Source organism: Mauremys reevesii, linkage group 11 (genome assembly GCF_016161935.1).
Source record: "Mauremys reevesii isolate NIE-2019 linkage group 11, ASM1616193v1, whole genome shotgun sequence".
Lineage (NCBI taxonomy): Eukaryota > Metazoa > Chordata > Testudines > Geoemydidae > Mauremys > Mauremys reevesii.
This window is the reverse complement of record NC_052633.1, coordinates 10,773,791-10,789,665: the sequence shown is the minus strand read 5'-3', so window position 1 is coordinate 10,789,665 and position 15,875 is coordinate 10,773,791. Positions and strand designations below refer to the sequence as shown.

The 15,875-nt window shown below is 46.5% G+C and overlaps 1 protein-coding gene and 1 long non-coding RNA gene across 9 annotated transcripts in view; one reads left to right on the top strand and one right to left on the bottom strand.

Moving 5' to 3' along the window:
- The window catches only part of LOC120374861 (interferon lambda-3-like), a 47,132-nt gene that overhangs the window by 20,465 nt on the left and 10,792 nt on the right, over window positions 1-15,875 (top strand). For 2 of the 8 annotated variants that reach the window (XM_039495230.1, XM_039495231.1), the window contains exons 1-3: window positions 3,631-3,664; window positions 9,494-9,565; window positions 15,178-15,305. The exons of 4 other annotated variants lie outside the window; for them this stretch is intronic. The gene's annotated coding sequence lies outside the window, so the exon portion shown is untranslated. Of the gene's footprint in view, window positions 1-3,630; window positions 3,665-9,471; window positions 9,685-15,088; window positions 15,306-15,875 lie in introns of those variants that run through there. 2 more of the 8 variants (XM_039495234.1, XM_039495233.1) reach the window with 2 other exon arrangements.
- Window positions 10,738-14,939, bottom strand: LOC120374862. Its single transcript, XR_005586293.1, has 2 exons — window positions 14,706-14,939; window positions 10,738-11,189 (listed from the first exon to the last, which is right to left on the bottom strand). It is a non-coding gene; the product is annotated as an uncharacterized LOC120374862 (long non-coding RNA).

The window sequence follows — 15,875 nt, the reverse complement described above, 5'->3', positions numbered from 1 at the left end:
AACTGCGGCTAAAGTGTAGGGCCTGTTCCCCCTGAGATCAATGGGAGATTGGCCAGTGATTTCAGGGTGATTAAAATTTGGCCCTGGAGGATAATATTATTTATTGTGTTGGTTTATTGCTACACAAAACTATTTGCCAATAGTATGTTAAGTGTTTCCGTTATTTATTTTAATTTAAAGGACTAGTTTTTTCACCCTGTTTATTTGATTTACTGACTAGGGAGTATTTCATTAGTGTCTTAGAAAGATGCTGGAAAACGCAATAATTTTGATGCATGGAAGATGTTGCTGTATTACACAGATTCCGAGAATCTATTTTTGTTTCACTGGCTGACATCATGTTAAGCCATCTGATGCGATCCTTATTTAAACAAATCTGATTTGTATTTAAGTTATTTATTGCATCTATCATATATTTATGTGCATATTTATCAAATGGACTGTTTTTATAATATTTGATGTAAAACTGGAAGATGTAGAATAAAAACTGAAATGATACAAATTGATAGTTGACCCTCTGCTTGCTGACTGCAGTATGTTCTGATCTCATCACCTCCAAAAATAGAAACCAGCAAAAGTGATTAGAGGCAGGGAAGCACTTCCAGATGAGGAGAAATTGGAGACATTAATACTGCTTAGATTAGCTGGATGGTGAGAGGGGACATAACAGAGATACTTAAAATCATGAAAAGTGTAAAGTTATAGGTATGTTCCCACTATAGCACTTTTTATATGCATTTTGCATCACTTTGCATGTGTGTAAATGACTCTACATGGTTCAGGAAAGCAGAGGATCAAGCCTGGACTCTCTAAATGTTGGTGAAGTATCATCGTCTTCCCCATGAGGATGAAATTCTGGAATTAAAAGCAAAAACTATTTTGGCTCTGAAGGACATATTCCCAGTTTGAATTAAAGTGACAGTATTGCCATTCCCACAAATTCAAAAATCATTAGTCAGGTCCCCCCAAATCACAAGATTGCCTTTAAAATCATGTTGTTGTTTTTTTTTAAATAATACATGATAGTTTCTTTTGTAATTGCCTGCTGGTTATTGAGACTTTTGGGAGTCAGGTTTATTAGCCCTTTTCCTCAATCATAAGGCCTAGAAATATATTTTTTTATTTTAAATCAATAATCACTTGACTCCAGGAGCTGGGGCTTTAAGAATAACACCAAATATCACAAGATTCAGAAAAACTCACAAGGTCTGGCAGCACTGCAAGACAACCAGGATAGTCCCATGTCTCAAGGGGCTGTCCAGCAAATTTGGAATTTGAAAACAAGGCACCTTTGTGCTCAGTACTGCCCGTCATTCCACCACCTCTGGAGGGAGCCAAGCTGCGAGATGTCAAATGCAGGAGCTCCAGGCTTGGTAACACATCAGGAGAAGCAGATGGTGGTGGTATTGCCCGGTGATTGGTACTGGCATCACCGAGACCAGGAGGAGTAAAATCCAGTTGGCAACAGCAGCCCAGGAGACAAAGGAGGTAGGTGCAGAGAATGGCCTTCCCATGGGGGTGGATGAGGAGGGAAGGGAGAGGCCCTGGTCCCCTGACTGGGGTGAGCTATTCGCTGAACATTAACAGACCAGCAGAGGGCAGATGGGGAGACTTCACATAAGGGATTGGTTGATGCAGGTTTCCTCAGGGGTGATCCGTGGCAACCAGCATCAGAGGGGGAGCCGTGTTAGTTTGGATCTGTAAAAAGCGACAGAGTCCTGTGGCACCTTATAGACTAACAGATGTATTGGAGCATGAGCTCTCGTGAGTGAATACCCACTTCGTCGGACATAACCAGGTGAATGATCTGTGAGAGTTGGGGGAGGAGGGCAGGGTGTGTGAGGCCCTGGAGGGCAGTGGGGGGGTTGAAGGAAGGAAGGGGGGTCACAGAGACCGGATGTGTGGGGCCCTGGGGGCGAGGGTTGGAGGTGAGAGTCTAACAGTGGCAGGGGGCGTGGGGCAGTGTGAGGGTTGGAGGCGAGGGTATTACAAAGATAAAGGGTGTGGGACCCTGGGGCATTGGAGATGAGGGTGTCACAGAGGCAGCGGGTGTGAGCCCTGAGGGGAGTGTGCAGGTTGGAGGTGGGGGGTTCACAGGCGCAAAGTATGGGTGGGGCCCTGTGGGTGTTGGAGGCAGGGGGGTATCACAGAGGGTGGGGCAGTGTGGGGATTGGAGGTGTGGGTGTCACAGAGGCAGGGTGTGTGGGGCCCTGGGGGCAGTGTGGGTGTCGGATGCGAGGGTGTCACAGAGGCTGGGGGAGTGGGGCCCTGGGGGTAGTGTGGGGGTTGGAGTTAAGGGGTGTCACTTGGGCAGGGCTGTGGGGACCTGGGGGGGTTGGAGGCAGGGGGGTGTCACAGAGGCAGGATCTGTGGGGCCCTGGGGGCAGTGGGGGTGTTGGAGTTGAGGTTGTCACAGAAACAGGGGGTGTGGGGATCTGGGGGCATTGTGGGGGGTGGAGCCGTGGGGGTCACAGAAGCAGGTTCTGGAGCCGTGGGGGAGTTGAAAATGGTGGCCATCTTGGCTTATGAGAAGCCAAGTTGAGGGGGATGGGAGAGGGGCTCAGTACGTTATAGGGAGCAGGGAAGAGGGGTGAGGTCTGGCTCGGGGGAAGGGAGCTGGGTGTGAGGCAGGGGACTCCTGAGTGCAGTGGAGGAAGCTGCTGCATCAAGTGCTAAGGATTTGGGAGAGGAACGCCGCCCTCCTCCTCTCCCCGCCCCCCGCCCCACGAAACATGCGTATCCTCCTGCTGGGATGAAGCCACATCAGCCTAGATGTGCTGAGAGCGTGGTCCTTGGAGCTGACTGGGCCTTTCCAAAGCAGCTCTGGCCCCAGCACAACCCACCAGCTCCTTGTCACAATTCAGCTCCATACTCTGGGGGCAGGGAGCCCCCCCACCATTGGGCACAGGTTCATTGCACTCACAGGGGGATGGCTTACATTACATCCCTTCTGCTATAACAGAGGTGGGCAAACTACGGCCCACGGGCCACATCTGGCCTGCGGGACTGTCCTGCCTGGCCCTTGAGCTCCTGGCTGAGGAGGCTAGCCCCCAGCCCCTCCCCCACTGACTCCCTCCCCTGCAGCCACACCACTGCCGGGCAGCGCTCTGGGTGGCGGGGCTGCGCACTCACGCCAGGCAGCGCAGCAGCATGTCTGGCTCCGGGAGGTGCAGCTCCAGACATGCTGCTCTGAGCGGCATGGTAAGGGGGCTGGGGGGCTGGATATGGGGCAGGGGGTCTTGGGGGGTAGTCAGGGGACAGGGAGCATGGGGGTTGCATGGGTGGAGGGATCTGAGGGGGGCAGTCAGGGAAGGGAAAGTGGGAGGGGTCAGATAGGGGGTGGGGGCCAGGCTGTTTGGGGAGGCACAGCCTTCCCTACCCGGCCCTTCATACAGTTTTGCACCCTGTTGTGGCCATTGGGCCAAAAAGTTTGCCCACCCCTGTGCTATAAGAATTTATGCTGAGCCTTATCCTATACCATGCATTCTAGGGCAACAGTACTACTGTGCATAAGGTAAAGGGACCACTATTAGGAGAATTATGGAACTGGGTCATTGGTTGGTAGCTCACAAGCCTGCCCCCAGGTTGGAGGAAATCAAAAGCATCTGAACATATTCCTTGCCTGTAGCCATGGTGCATTGGTTGCTTTGGTGCTGAGCTGCAGGTAAGTGTTGAGCTGAGCATCACATGCCATCAGTAGGAAAGGAAGGGAGCTGGTGAGGGACGTGCGTGCTCCATGTTACCTCTGGAGTCCTGTTTGCACTGACCAGCAATATTGAGCTGGCTCTCCTGTGAGGTTAAACAGAAAAATGCTCCTTGTGGGGCTGGCTGCATGCAGTTCTTCTGTTTGTGTAGAGGTCTATGGGGTGAACACCCCATCCAGAGTGTTCTGCAGCTAATGTTTACAAATGTGATTTCTTCTCTTAACAATTAGAACTGAGTGAGTAATTCACAGCCAGGGAATTTTGCCTCTATTTCTGTTTGCAAAATTCCTACAAACCAATAACAAACACACTTGAGAATATTGCTTAGGAAAACATTCAACATCTTTTTGTTTACTCAATGGCTTGTTAGTGAACAAAACATTACATTTGAGCCATGAGACCTAAAACTGAGTGGCTTCATAATAATAATACCTAACTGTTCTATAGTGTTTTTCACCAGTAAAGCTTAACATGCTTTACAAAGGACAGTAGTATCAGTATCCCATTTTACAGTTGGGGAAACTGAGGCACAGAGCAGCGAAGGGACTTGCCTAAGGTCACCCAGCAGGCCATAAGACATATGATATGATAGAGCTTCTATCCTTGAGTAGATGAGCATAATTTATGAAACCAGATGTCAGAGAATCATAGAATATCAGGGTTGGAAAGGACCTCAGGAGGTCATCTAGTCCAACTCCCTGCTCAAAGCAGGACCAATTCCCAACTAAATCATCCCAGCCAGGGCTTTGTCAAGCCTGACCTTAAAAGCCTCTGAGGAAGGAGATTCCACCACCTCCCTAGATAACCCCTTCCAGTGCTTCACCACGCTCCTAGTGAAAAAGCTTTTCCTAATATCCAACCTAAATCTGCCCCACTGCAACTTGAGACCATTACTCCTTGTTCTGTCATCTTCTACCACTGAGAACAGTCTAGATCCATCCTCTTTGGAACCCCGTTTCAGGTAGTTGAAAGCAGCTATCAAATTCCCCCTCATTCTTCTCTTCTGCAGACTAAACAATCCCAGTTCCCTCAGCTTCTCCTCATAAGTCATGTGCTCCAGCCCCCGAATCATTGTTCTTGCCCTCTGCTGGACTCTTTCCAATTTCTCCACATCCTTCTTGTACTGTGGGGCTCAAAACTGGACACAGTACTCCAGATGAGGCCTCACCAATGTCAGATAGAGGGGAATGATCACGTCCCTTGATCTGCTGGCAATGCCCCTATTTCTACAGCCCAAAATGCCATTAGCCTTCTTGGCAACAAGGACACACTGTTGACTCATATACAGTTTCTCGTCCACTGTAACCCCTAGGTCCTTTAATGTTGACTGTAATCAGTTGGTCGGGGCTCGACCCTCCAGTGGGCAGGAGGGGAGCCACACCTACTCACTTTGGATCTCCTGCTAGTCTGTAGGAGTGACAGGGAACAACGTTAGGCGGCCCAGGCCCTCCGGAGCAGGGGCTGGGCAACAGCAACACACTTAGGCCCAGGCCCTCTGGTGCAGGGACTGGGCAACAGCAGTTCAGGGCTCGGGTCCTTAAGCAGGAGCTGAGCAAACAGCAGTACAATTAGGCCCAGGCCCTCTGTAGCAGGGGCTGGGCTACAGCAGTGCAAAGTAGGCCCAGGCCCTCTGGAGCAGGGGCTGGGCAACAGCAGTACAAATAGGCCCAGGCCCTCTGGAGCAGGGGCTGGGCAACAACAGCACAGGGCTCAGATCCTCAGTCAGGAGCTGAGCAAACAACCGGTAAGTCCAGACCTTTGGGTCGGGGTGCTGGTGTGAGGGGGGAGACTGCCACCCGTGCGTGGGGTGGCAGGGGGGACACAGGCCCACCCACTCCACTGTGTCCCAGCCCGGGGCCCTAACAGCGGCGTGGATCCGCTGCAGTCAGTGGGGATCCTGGCCGCAACACACTGACATGGGCACGTCGGTGCCCTCAGCCGGACAGGGGTCGGCTACCCCCGGGCTACACTCCATTTCCCCCTCAGGGCCTACCTCGTCAGCCGCACTGGGTTCGGGCCAGTCCGTTTGCATCGGCTCCTCTGGACCCGGGCTTGGTGGCAGGTCCGGCAGCTCCTCCGGGAAGTTGGGCCAGGACTGCTCGGGCGGCTCCTCCGGGTAACAGCAGGGCCGAGGGGGCTCCTCGTCGTAGCGGGCGCTAGGCAAGCTTGGGGGCTCCTCCCAGTACTGGCTCCGGGTAGGCTCCGGGGACTCCTCGTCATAGTGAGCGCGGGGAAGCTCCGGCCATGCAGGGTAGTCGCCTCGGGCCGAGGAGGGTTCCCAGCCAGGAGCTCCCGCCGGCACGTCTGCTCTCGGTGGTGGCTGGCCTCTGACTGATCTTTGGTGCGCTGCTTTTCTACTTCCTGCCCCGCCCCTTGACTTCCGGGGGGCGGGGACTGGCAACGGTAGCTCCGCCCACTGGGGGGTTGGCAAGGGAGCTCCCTCTGCCGGGCAGGAGGGGAGCCACACCGACTCACTACATTCACTCATTACAAAAACCTGCGAGTGTGCATGCTTAACATTTGCATTCTCTGATCATTTATGCTATTAATTCTCAATTACACCAGTGTTTGTGGAAAGCAAACACAACAGGAGTGTGAACACAGCCAGTGTAAATGTGTTTAAAATTCAAACAAATATTAATGGAAATTGTTTTGCAGTATTTTTCCAACCCTAGTAACAAGTTACTTACTAAGCTGGCTTGTCTTTTTATTTCAAATGAGCCTTGTTGAATTAGCCCTGTACATACGTGAAGATCCAAACTTGTCTTTGCATGCACTCTCTTGGGACTGCTGCCTGTTCTCAGTTAGTTCAAAGTAAGAAAATACTTACAAAAGTAATACTTTTCTTACTTTTGTAAGTAATACTTACTTACTTTTGTAAGTAAGTATTACTTACAAAAGTAAGAAAATAGGAAAGCTATAGTATTCCTCATTTTAACATCTCTACTGAAGGATATTCAGCCACTGAGAATGCAGCCTTAAGTGAATATTCCCCCATGAGATCTACTCACTCAAGAAAACTTCGATAATACCCAACTCCATCACCAGACGTGAGAGGTAATACAAGTTATAAATAATAATACTAGTGTCCACAGTTCAGTGCATCTGAAGAAGTGGGTTTTTTACCCACGAAAGCTTATGTCCAATAAATCTGTCAGTCTTTAAGGTGCCACCGGACTCCTTGTTGTTTTTGTACAGTAATACAGATTCTTTGAGTTTATGAGGTGGCTTCCTGATGTGGCGATAATCTCCAAGCCTAGGATGTCAAAAGTAGAGCGTTCAAATCCTACCCCTGTAGTGCCAGTGGATGTGGTAAAGATACTCTCCATTATTACAGCTCAGTGAACTCACCCTGAGACAGTGGAAGCAGCAGTATCTGAGATTCCCATACTTCTTCTATACTGTGATAACAAAGGAACTGGGCTGGATCCTGATCTCATTTACTGGGTATAACCAAAATCAGGATCTGTCCCACCATGATCATTGCAATCAGTTAAGGGCTTTCACTGTTTTACTTTGGAAGTCATTTCTTCTAGTAATGACATCACTATGTAACCTTGTCAGTAGCTCCACCCACCCAACCGCCCCCCCCCCGCCCCCCCAAAAAACCCAAAGACCCATGATGCCTGTTCCAAAGCCTCTTCTTGCTTGGCCATACCTCCTACACCAAGAGCCAAAACAGAGCCACTACCGCATCTGCGTCCCCTCCAAAGCTGCTAGGGAAATTCCAGGTTAGCAGTTATGACAGCTTTGCAGCAAGTTTTGTGCTGCCAAAGTAGGTGAAGCAGCTGGAATGGAACTGAGAATCAGCTCCCAGAGCAAAATATCACTGTTGGTTGGCACAGAGCTGATGTAAGCCCATGGTGAGTGTGTGATACACGTCCCCGATCCAGAGGACATGGGTCTGTTAAAGCTGCAGCTAAGGACGCATGCCTTTTTAGCTCAAACTGTAACAGCTCATGCTTTTGTCTCTGGGGGACTTGGTTCAATCCTGGGTGTGGTGGACAAGATGGCAGCTATTGCATTAGCATGCAGTGTTTTTCCCCCTCTTTGCAAAGCCAACCCAACGTTTAATCTCATGATTTTTAAGCCAGTCTGGTGATTTTCCAAGGCTTGACTCATAATGTTTAAACACCTTACCAGTATCCCTTTTTAAGGGAAAGTGGTAATGTGTAAAAAGCACCACTCCAGAATCAGTTCCACCCATTGCATTGGCTAAGGCTGCATTACAGGTATGTTAAAGCCAAAAATACATTTGTGTCACATACTATTAATCTAGCCCTTCTAGTCAGCCATAGCAATTACCATTCCAGATTTGTTTCATGTAAGGTAAAATATGTCTAGTGGCTGAAATAAGAGTATCCATAGCCCAGCTCCTCAAAGATATTTGGGTGCCTAACTCCCAATGGCGTTTGGAGCCTGAATACCTTTAAGGAGCTGGGCCCACATAATTAAATTAAACTGGGTCAGCTCCACTGGTACTTTCTAGCTGCTTGGGTCCACTCCAGTGACTCAAAGCAGCCATGAACTCAGCTATTACCCAGCCAGTTTAACCAGGGTTACTGATGCCTTGTGCTGCGTGAGCAGCTGGTGTGTACCAGTGAATCTGCCTCACTCTTTTCTCACAGAATTACTGTATCTTCAGAAAGAAGCTTAACATGGTTATTACTATATGGATTTGCTAATAGAATTTTCCCTTTTTGGGACACAATATTGATTCATTATTGCCATAGGCCCTTGCCAATATTTTAGCTCAGTATTAACCACTCCATAGCAATCTGAGTTACAACAGCATGTATAATAATCACATGTATCGCTGCTCCAAACAGTTACTCTTCATGTTAGCTAGTGTATTAAGTATTTAATGAGACTGGGACACAAGGAGACGAATGGCTCATTCTATGTTATAAATCAATAGCTAGGGTACATGCTGTTAACATTTCACTGCTCTTAATTAAACAGAATATTTGGAGGATACGCTAGATTTAAATTAACTCAGTTGTAATTTAAGGTTACTGCTGTTAAAGCAAATTTTAATCTGAAAAATGAATGACTGTTTTTGAGGAAAATCACTGATAATATGGATCTGATTTTTTTTTATTATAAATCATCTCCAATTTGTACAAGTAGTTACTAGCAGTGGGAGGTCTAACTACTTGATTGTGCCTGTGAATCAGACAATGAGAAACCCGAGGGCTGGCATTTATACCTGCCCCATTCAGTGCCAGTGATGCCCAGCTGATCTTTGAATGTGGTCACAAACACCAGGGATAAAAGCACCTAAAGGACTAAGGAGCCTAAGTCCAATTGACTTTCAGGGGAACGTAGACCCCCAGAGGGCCAGGTCCTGAAAGGTGTGTGGACATCTAACCACCACTGATTTCCATCTGGGCCTTAAGACATTTTTGAAAATGGGGCACAGACTCCAAAATCACGTAAGCCCTTTTGAATGCAAAATCCTTCACCTAAAACAAACACACAAACAAAATACCCAACAAATAAGAGTGACCTATTTATGTACAAAACACGTTAATGTGGGCTTGGAAAATCTGTTATTCAAATAATGAATTATATCTACAGTATCTAATGTTCCTTAGAGTGAAATTTGTATAAGTGATAACTCTCCCTGTTCTCTGGAGGTCTCTTTCATGAGCTGTATGTTCAGAGATACCACCTTCAGTTCCAGAAATTAAGGTGAGGAAGTTGCTTGCAGTTGTTTTGAGAACAGTGAAAAGGGAGTGTACTGACTCCCAAAAAGATGCTTACAAATGTACTCTGTTGTTTTGCAGATCATGTACCCTTTCTCCTGGCATATTCCCTAAGTACCCAGTGTTCTCCAGAAGACTTCATTACTGGAAATGGTAACGTGTTACTCCTTCAGCATCTTCTGGGCATTTCTGAATGTGCTTTCATCAAAGACAATACATGCGAGAATCACAAATCTGCATGGCAGGGCCCAGTGACTTTGTAGGAGGAAGAGGTGACTAAATACTTGTCTGTGAAACTTTCATTCCTTATTACCCTATCAGATGGGGATTGGCCCCTCTAGGGGAGATGGTCCCCACCTGTGACTAATTACCTGCCTCACTGGTAAGGCTGCGGGGCTGAGGGTCAGAAGAGCATCTGGTCCTTGAAAGGACCAGCAAGAACTGCAGATTAGTTGACTGCAGGAGCAAGAGAAAGCAAGTCTGTCTGGCTCTCATAGGAGTCCAAGGTTCAGGACAAGGTGAGGGCACCGTCTCTGGGAACTGTAGCCCATGTTGGGCTGAGGATCTACTTTGTGCTGACATTTTTGACAACACTTCTGGTTAGCCAATACGTTATGCCCTGAGGAAAGGGCCTGAAACCGACCCTGGGATGATATTGATGCTTTCTTGGCTAGTGGGAGCCCAGCAGCTTCCATGTGGCGGAGAACATGGGACAAGGATTGGGCCTTGGGTGTTGGGTGTTTGGTGGGGCCCCCACTCCTAGTAAATGGAAAGGATGGAGAACATTCTCTGCCTGCTGATGGCTGAACAGGAATAACAGCTCCCCTCCTGCACAGTCAACAAAAGAAGCAGAAGTCTCAAACACCATCAGCAGCAGTAGTTCCTGAGAGTAATTTTCACAACTGTATTTTGCCCCAAATTCTCCCAGCCAGGTGTGTACATTACATCATCCAGGAGGAAGAGTGATCCCCAGAGCAGGGGAGGTCTTGTAGGTGCTGGAAGACGGGCTGGATCACCGTTGAGCAGGCCCCCAAAGTGATTCTGTGCGAGATGGCCGCTCACAGATCCAAATGGAGGCTTATGGAGCACTGACTGCTTTGCATTTTAGTGTGGTCAGCACAGGGGCAGAGCTACGGTGCCCCAACTAAAATCCACACAGTCAACACAGGCTCTCCATGGGCCTCTCCATGGATCTCAGAGCGGCTTTCCCAGCTGCCCCTGCACCATGTGTAAAATAACCAGCGTTTGACCCAAGATAAGGAAAACGTGTGACTCCGGGAAGTAACAGACATAATAGTGCCGTGAAAAGGACTTTGCTTTGAAACTCCGGTGCGGTGTTATATTTTGATCTCGATACAATGAATTAACTGCAGCTTCTAGTTAATAAGAAAATTAGAAGAGAATAAGAACTCAAAACTGTCCTCAAAGATATTACAGCCCGATCAACTATAATGCAACAGGGACTGTGAGTTCAGAGCCTCGCTGATGAGACGCTGAGTCCTAATCATGGAAATCAGCCAGGAGATGAAAGTTCAGCTCATTTCAGCTGTTTCTTAGCAACACAGCCAACTATTAACAAATGCATGCCCAAGAAGAGAAATTTGGACTTCTGCTATTACTTTGTCTTAGCTTTACTTCCAGTGTGTTTGTAGTCAGACATGAAAGATGACTTTGATTGTTTCCATCTTCTCTTTCTGACAAGGTGAACTCCAACTCACCGAATGTTCCCAGCTAATCTTGGTTTTGCCTGCACATGTGAGAAGATGCAGTGCAATGCCTGCAAATAAGGAGATCTAGGTCAGTGAAATGTGCACAGGGAAATCTCATCCATTTACAATAACTCTGCCTAGCACCTTGCATAGCTAATTATTTATGCATTCTTCCTCCTGGTTATCTGCACAACACTTTGTTCATTGCCCACCCTGCCTATCATTTTCCATCAACTTGCCCTTCTAGTTCTTGAGCAGACAGTCTCCTGATTTAGGGGCTGATCCAGCTCCCACTGAAGTCAGAGATACAATTATTATTGCTTGGCTCTGACCACTAGGTCTGGCTGCCCATGACCTGGCCCTGACAGTGGACCAGGACCACTTTGCGCTAGAGAGGTACAGACACAGAACAATGCTCAGGTCATTTATTTCCTCTGTTAAGAACATAGGAACAGCCAGACTGAGTCAGACCAAAGGTCCAGCTAGCCCAGTATCCCGTCTTCCGACTGTGGCCACTGCCAGGTGCTTCAGAGGGAATGAACAGAACAGGTGATCATCAAGTGATTTGTCCGAGGTCACCCATTCCCAGCTTCTGGCAAACAGAGGCTAGGGACACCATGCCTGCCCATCCTGGCTAAACGCCATTGCCGGATCTATCCTTTATGAACTTGTCTAGTTCTTTTTTTAAACTCTGTTATAGTATTGGCCTTCACAACATCCTCTGGCAAAGAGTTCCACAGGTTGACTGTGCATCGTGTGAAAAAAATACTTCCTTTTGTTTGTTTTAAACCTGTTGCCTATTAATTTCACTTGGTGACCCCTAGTTCTTGTGTTATGAGAAGGAGTAAATAACACTTCCTTTCTACTTTCTCCACACCAGTCATGATTTTATAGACCTCTATCATATCCCCCCTTAGTCATCTCTTTTCCAAGCTGAAAAGTCCCAGCCTTTTTAATTTCTCCTCAATGGAAGTTATTCCACACCCCTAATCATTTTTGTTGCCCTTTTCTGTACTTTTTCCAGTTCCAATATATCTTTTAGAGATGTGGTGACCAGATCTGCATGCAGTATTCAAGATATGGGTGTACCATGGATTTATATAGAGGCATTATGATCGGAGTGTTAGGGGTGCCTGCATTATCCTTGTCAGCTTTCTGTCTTTCTGTTGCAAAGCCCTTAGAGTCCCGTAATGGCTCTCTAGCAAACATGCTTTCCAGACTTAGGGTCAGATCCTGTTCTCCTGACGCATACAACTAGACTTCGATGAGACTTGCATAAGATGAGCAGTATTTTTCCCTTAATGGAAAGTATTAGGGTTCTATAGTGACCTTACAATGGAAGTGTTCTTCTCCGCCCCCGCTCCTTTCCTATACAGCTGCGCGCATCTGCCATGTGTCACCTAGTGGCTAGGGAACAGACGTAGAACGCAGGAGGTGTGGGTTAATTCCCCGCTCCGCTAGTGAGTTTCTGGGCAACCCTGGCCACATCAATTCCCTCACTATATCTCAGTTTCCCATCTGTAACACAGCGATGATACTGACCTTTCGTATAGCGCTTTGAGATCGAAAGATGAAACTGCTAGATGAGACCTAGGTACTATTATTGCTGTTGCTTCTAACTCTATCATAGCCACAACAGGCAATTAACAATCCTAAATAATTAAACAACACACCTGAAAAGCTCTTTTAAAAACTCTTGTGAAATAATAGCTGCATCCAAATGAGTTAAAAATTCCTTTTGGACATTTCACCTCTTGAATACCATTAATCCATTTCTCTTTTTTGAATGGGTCGCCAGCGTAGCTGGAGTTCGGAAGGAATATGGTGATGTAACTCAACCAGTTTCACTTTTGCTCCTAAACTTATCTTAGCAAGGCATGTGTCACAGAGTCCTGTGTTGATACATGCAGTAGAATTTGATTTAGTGTAGTGTATGGCCTGCTAATAGTGTCCCATACAGTTTACTTTAGTGGTGTTAGAAAGCCGCTTTTCAAACATCAGGAAACATCTCTCTTTTGTCAGCTACCTGAAAGGGTCCCACTCACTGAACCCAGTTATCTTTCAATGATTTGGGCAAATAATTGTTTCCATATAGTTGTGGATTTTCCTGTTACTCTGAATAAGAAGCCCTGATCTAATGCATGTTCTGGTTTGCTTTCCACATGGCAAGCAGCACAAATACACACAGGTTTCCTTTTTTTCATTAGAAACGTTGTGCGCAGACCATGCACATCCTACAATGGCACAGGTAGCACCAGGAATTTAAACACCTGTGTCGACATAACAGCAGAGAGAGAAAATAATGCATAGAAAGTTAACAGGAATCAGGGCTAATAAGAGGAAGTTTCTGGGAAGACAATGAAACTTACAGGCCAGCAAGTGGAAGGGAGTGAAATCTTCTTAACAAATTGTTAGTTTAAAAAATCATCCAATCGCACTATTGAGAGGGTATACAGAGACTTAGGCATGGGAAGCTTTGGGTCTGCAGTGCTTTCATAGGCTGAATACTACTGAAGTTAATGGGTGTTTTGTGTGAGTAAGTACTGGCAGACTTCAAAGGTGAATCAAAAGGTTTTTCTAAGTTCCTGTTTCCTAGAAATGAGCGAGCTGCGTTTTTCATGTGTTTCTAGAGCCCTTTGCTCTTGTCAAATGCAAGCCCCTGAAATCAAAGTTTTTTTCACAACTAGTACGTTGTACTGCTTTAACTGTAGCGGTATATCGGTATGGTTAAACTGTACAACCTCCCTTACTGTCCCCCTTAGCCCCCCTAAAGGAATGCAGATGCTTTATACCGGCAATAGCTCTGCCTGTACAGGAAGAGACATAACGATACCAGTATCAGACACTGTTATGCTGAGATAACTGCATCCACACTTGGTTGTACTGGTATAATTGCATCAATTAAAAAATCATAGTCAGGCCTAGTTGACCCTTAAAAGTCATAGCATTCTATGTACTGGCAGGTAAGCAAAGGGAAAACAACTTTTAAAAAAATATTTATTTTATGTGGTGTAGCTTTGTTATTTTAGAGACCTGCATGGGTCGCATTTAAATGAAGAAAGGGAGCATGAGATCTGTTACTTTAAAAGTTGTCTGGCTGTATTCCTCAGAGTCTGTCTGAATAATGGAGCTCAGCCTTGACGGAGGCAAGGAGACAACAGCCATTGAATACAGCCGAAAGATCAGAACAAAAGACAGGAAACAGATCCTAACACACATACGAGTACAGTGTGAGGCTGAGGGGTGGCGATGGGGGGAGGGGAGGACTGCAAAGAGCTGTACCTAGGAAAGGAGACAATAGCACATATTCTCTTCATTAATCCAGGCAAAGCTTTGCTCCTATTTCTGCCATCCTTGTCTCTCCCCCTCACTTGTGTTCTATGACCCCATTCTGCCAAGGCCCCATTTCGACTATAATGGGGCCTTGGCACAGTGATCCTGATTGGGGCCTCTGTGCACGAGTGGAATAAATGCTACTGCAGCTAACTGGTAATGTTAGAACACAGAAGACCTCCACAGAGACCGTATGTTCTTGGCTTTGTGGTGAAAACTAAAACAAATGGGATGGACAAACGAATACCTACCCAGCTCGAAATTCCTGTGTGTCGGCCTTAACTGTAGTCCTCAGTGCACCTCTACGGTGTATCTAGATGTTAAAGGCCAGTGCTGGTTTGCTGTGAGTAACCTGTGATCTGTAGGAGATTGGTGAGAAGGTTCCAACCCTCCTGATCATTTTACATTTTCGAGGCTATATCTGCAAGGAAGAGGAATTTAAATACCAAAAAGGGCTGAGATTCTTGCCTTGCAATTCAGCAAAGGCCAAGTCTACATACATACCTACTCTAGGCAGGGAACACTTGCGTAATTCACTTGTGATGTCACAGTGTTTTCATCACCTGGAAATCCCTCAGGGCACTGAGCTCAGGTGTGATACCTGCCTCACTTTCACTTTCCCTTTCCAAACACCTTGCTGCTCTTTGCTGGGTGACAGCACAGCTGGGGTTTTTTGCCCTAGACTAAAGCAAAATGAACTTTCATGTTATTTTTCTGAACCAGAAAAAGCCTTTGGGTATAAAAGCAAGAGCCATGGAGAAGAAAAACCACATTCAGAGCCAAGAGAGAGGCAAAGCAGCCCGGAGACACAAGAGGCAACTAAAGCAACATCCCAGCAAATACACGCCAAGGTAAGGGTGACTAGTCTGGAGCCTCCCCTTGCTACACGATTTCTCTTTACTGAGTGATTATATTGTGCTCTATGGTAGACAGCAAGGAATGAATGTTGTACAAGCAAAGTGTGTTACACCTGTAATGTATTATTAATGGCTGAATATTTAAACAAAAAAAACCCCTCTGATTCATGAATATTCATTAATATTTTCCTGGAGAAAATCAGAGTTCAAGTTGCTATGATCTGTATGGTGTTTTAGTTTTATATCTGGAGAATTGTTGGGTACTTGCAAACAGTGTTTGCCTACCCCCAAAACTTTCACAACTGATATTTCATACAAAACTGTGCATGGATTAAAAATAGTTCAGTCATCAAATTATGGAGCAGAAACAATGCCATGTGACTTAGGAGACCAGCAACAAAATATACAACTATCAAATTGCAAACAGACACAAAACAGTCAGTAGCCTGAAAATTCTTTGTCAGAATTATTTGGCAAGTAGCATAACATTGGGATTAGTTCACACTTTGCTGTACTAAAAGAAGCAGGATAAATCTGTAACAAATGCTGTAGGATGATGTACCC